We start from the raw sequence: 4,865 nt of genomic DNA, 5'->3' as shown, positions 1-4,865 counted from the left end.
TTAAAAATCGATGTGGAAAATTCTCAGTGTGAACATTTTTGATTTCCTAAGCTTTTTTTTTCTTTAACAAATGTATGGCTTGAATTTGTTATATGTATTGTGTGTAAATAAATAGTCATATTTGAAAAAACAAACAGACTTGATTGTTTACTGAATAAAAAAATTACAATATAAATCGGATTAAAGAACAACAGTGGAATTTTTTACAGTTCACTACACTGCGTATAAGAGTGTTGTCTCTTTCACACGGTGAGTCAACGGCAACCATAAGTATGGCTGTCCTGCTCATGTGTGGTTATTGTCTTAGCTATTGTTTGCGTAGTTACCATTGCTGCCGTCAGATGGCGCCTTGTACAGCGCCATCTATGGGTACACGTACGAAACGCAGGTAAGTGAATTTTGTATGGGCAAAAAAGCAAGATTGAAAATTAAACATCATTTGTTGAATAAAATGTAGTAAATTATGCGATTTAAGAAATTTGTAAATGGAGAAAACCCATTCTTTATCTTTGTCTCCATCTTACATGTTGCAATTTAAATAATTATATTTCATATTTTCCCAACCACTCAAGTCAGTTGATGTAATCCTACCTGTAATAAATTGAGTTGATGACAAACGACTTGTAGCCGGATACATAATATGAGCTTGTTGTAACATAATTAAATATTATCTTAGAGTGAACTTTGCTGATTTCCGATTGGAATTATTGAAATTGGAAGTAATCAACAGCTTTAGCAATTACTTCAGCTCACACACACACAGACACACAGACACACATGCACATTCAAATTGACCAAGGTGTTGAGCTGGTCAAGTGAATTTTAATTTGGCTTTAACTGCAGCAGCAACAATAACAACAGGAACAACAACAACAACAGCTGCAGGTGTCACATTTTGGTTGCAAAGTGTTGAAAATTGCAACTGGTCTGGGAAAACTGGTCGAATTGTTGTCGTCGTCTTTGTTGTTGCATAGTTTGTGCTTTATTATAGATAATTGCCTTTTGCTGCTGTCACTTGACTGTTGGATGTTGGCATTGTTGTTGCTTTAAGCTGTGATATTTTTAGCTCGATAAGCAAAACAAGTTGTGTAAAAGTGTAAAATATTTCCAAGGTTTATGACCACAAGCTTGTCAAATATTGTTACAATTAGGCAGTTCATAAATTTCGTTGCCGAGTTTAACTGATTTGTTAGAGTAAGTACATTGTGTGGTCGAAACAGGTTGAATGATTAATGCGAGGCAGCCACTTGACCACTTTCCACATTGGCTACTGAAATCGACCATCGACCATCGATCGTAGAGAGATCGTAGTTGGGAGAGACAGCTGCATGTTAACTGCAAATAAATTCAAATTGAACGCACTCAATGCAAATGAAAATGAATGAAATCCGTAGAGAGCTGCAGACATTGTCCATCATTCATCAAACAGCAGCGAGAGAGACACAGAGTCTCAGTCTCAGTATCAGGCAGAGTGCGGTGTTTGCACAGCAGGTGACATTTCCAGACCAGGAAAAGGAATCAAAATAAATTATTGAAAAACAGAAAGAAAAAAAAAACAGAAATTAAAGTGAACACCACACACCCAGATGAACACGAGAAACGAACATCGAACACGACATGAAAACAAGTTGTAGTTAGTGGAGTTTGCGTTTGATATAGTACAAAACACTTTTTCATATCGAAATTTGTGATATGTTTTGATTAATGGCAAGCGACACAAACACTTAATTTGACGCCGCGTCGCGTCGCGTCGCGTCGCCTCAAGTCGACTCGAGTTGGCGCAGGCGCCTTAAGGAAAAAAAATTAAAACAAAATAAAACAGCAGCTAAAAACGAAACGAACCCAAAGCAAACCAAACTAAAGCGATCTTGGTGAGAAAGAAGAGGAGGGAATCAAAAATCAAGCATAATCTCGAGCAAGATTAATTATTGTAATCACATCAACAGCAAGCAGTGAGGGGCTCCAGTGAGAGAGACCACTGAAAGATCAACGAAATGAAAAAGAAGACAAACAGCAAACAGCTAAAGAAAACGTAAAAGAAAACCTCAAAAAATGATCAATGATCATCAAAAACGAAGCATTCGAAAATGTTGCTGTTGATTTTTATAGTGTGGCAGCCTCTGAGGGTATAGGGTATTGGGGTATGGGTTACACATTTCATTGGCTAATCAAGATGCTAATTTGAAGAAGATTAATTTGTGTGTGTGTGTCTGTGCAACTTGCTTGTTTTGCCAGCCAGCCTGCCAGGCAAAGCCAAATGAGCAGATTCACAGAGAGATTATAATCTGATATTTCATGCTAAGAGCGAGAGAGAGAGCGAGAAACAGAAACTGAAATCTAAAGGCTTGTTTTATTATGAACAACACACAACAATCTCCTCCCCCCCCCTCTCTACACTCTTGATGTCATAGCTCTTCGCATTTCATTAAATATTTAGCATGCACACAAACATACACACTCAGGTATCTAGACACAGACCTCCATAGTCAGTGTGCTCGGTTGGCCAAGTGACACGCAGATTAATTGAAATTTTATGAGTAGCGCAGACGTAAACAATCAGCGAGACCACCTTTTGCCAGCCCCTAAGGTCATAAGAGCCTGTCTGCAGTCTTCAGTTTGCAGTCTCCAGTCTTCAGAGTCTTCAGTTTACAGTCTTCTCGATCTTCTTTCTCTCGCCAGCTGCTGCTGCTGCGGTTGCTGCAAATCTGTGACTGTTGTTGCAGTTAGTGCTCTTGCTCCTAGCAGCCAGAGCATGAAAAATGGCCTACAAACTGGCACAGTGGTCACAAAACACCCAACAATTTGAATGAAAATAGAAATGACAAAGCTGTATTTAAACTATAATTATTATACAATATTTAATCACGTTGAACTAGGCTATGTATATGCTTTTCGTATAGACGGGAGAAAAGTAAAGTTAATTTTAACCCAAAATGATAATTTTGCTACTCAAATATAATACATAAAAGTTATTTATTAAGTGTAACTTACCATTCAATTATAGGATATAAAAAGTAAGCCAAATCAACTGAAGTCTTTACTCTGAAAAAATTGAAAAAATGTTTGTATTTGTGTTATTATTTTAAATTGTTTAACGCTTTATTACGTAATAGGTTTACATGTTTACAAGTGTAAAAAGAATAAAAAAAACAAGTAAGAAAGTCGAAAAAGTCGAGTCTGCTGAACTGTGAGATATTCGCTACCCATTTTAAATAAAAGCAAAAGTGTGGTATTATTTTAAGAATATACCAAATACACATACCACAAAAATATACTGAATGGTAGTATAGTATAGTTATAGTGCTACATTCAAATTCATCATGGAGTTCAAAATATTCCAGATTGTCAGCTAAAACTACTAAAAAAATTAAAAAATATTTTTTAAATATCTTCTAGAATTTTTATTTGCTCGCAACCATATTTTCAGAAATCTCAAATACTATATGGTGTCGAAGATGACTTTTTCTGCTTCTTATATGTATAATATAATACTCTTCTACGCTATGGTTAGCGGGTCCTATAAAAGTTTGGCCATTTCTACTTAAACAGATTATCTTAAAAAGAAAATAATATAATAATTGTAATATAAGTTTTTTTGATTGAAATTTATTTACAAACAGCCAATAAATATGGGACTAATAACAATGTAAATTATAAGCACATTCCTTTGAAATCTTGTTTGCATTTGAATAAAAAAAAACCATAAGTTCTTTATTGTAAAAAAAACTGAAGATTCATCAAATACATTTATTTTATATTCTTAATTTCTTCTTTTTTATTAGTTGTGCTTAGTTTTAATGAAGTCTTCTTTCCATCATCCCTACCACTGTAACCGCCACGCTAATTGATAGACTGTGAAATTATTCGGCAATGGCAAGAAAGTGAGCCTCGGTGAACAGAGAGCCAACTCCTGTGTGCTGTGTTGGTCACTTTGGAGACGCTCATCAAGCCAAACACTCGACACTCCATGGACTCGAGGTCGGCACATCGTTCGTGTCTTTTTCTCTTGCTTGAAGTTTTGGAGGCAGTCACTTCCCCTCGGGCAAGCACATCAGTATCATAAAGAAGACAAAGAGCGGGGATGGAAACTCGGTCTAAGTGAAAAGTGTTAAAAAGTGCGACTTGGCTGAGCAGCAGCAGCAGCAGCTATGGCAAATTTTCAAGACAAATGAGGCGGCATCAACGGAACGGCATTTTTGACATTTGCAAAATTTGAAATGTCAGCCAAAAGCTGAGGCGAAGCTCTTGACGAAGGTTCCACATCGACTTCAGTTAGCGGATTCATCCGGGTGGGCAACAACTCGACTCAAAGTCTTCTGGCCTGAAGTTGTTCAAGTTGAGTCTTACACTACTAAAATGTTACGGTTAGGCGGATAAGTTGCGGGCATTTAAATTAAAACTCAGGTGAAAGGTTATTAATTTACAAATGAAACTGGGTCGTTGTTGTTGTTGGTGATATTGTTAATATAATATGTATGTCTGTATGTATGTAGATTGTTGTTGTGACTGGCTTTTGGTATGGCTCATTTGGTTTAATGCTGATTTGAGTAGGGGCCGAGCGAAATGATGACAAATGAAATGACACTGACAGACGGTGAAATGAAAGCGGATGCGAAGACACTAAGCTTTCCTTCAACATTTCATAAGACTGCCCAAGAAGAAACCCGAGTTGAAAGGGAACCACCCAAATTATTGAATAGGTGTGAAGGAGTCGAAAGAGAAAGCTGCTAAATGCAAGGAGACTTTCTTTCTAAATTCTGACAAAAAATGATATAAAACCATGTTAAAATTGGAAACTAATTTAAATACATTTTGCGAGAAGTGTTTCTATTTAAATTTTTTTATTTTATTTATGTACGTATTTT

Source organism: Drosophila sulfurigaster, chromosome 2L (assembly GCF_023558435.1).
Source record: "Drosophila sulfurigaster albostrigata strain 15112-1811.04 chromosome 2L, ASM2355843v2, whole genome shotgun sequence".
In the NCBI taxonomy this organism is placed as follows: Eukaryota; Metazoa; Arthropoda; class Insecta; order Diptera; family Drosophilidae; genus Drosophila; species Drosophila sulfurigaster.
Note: the sequence above shows the minus strand (reverse complement) of the source record.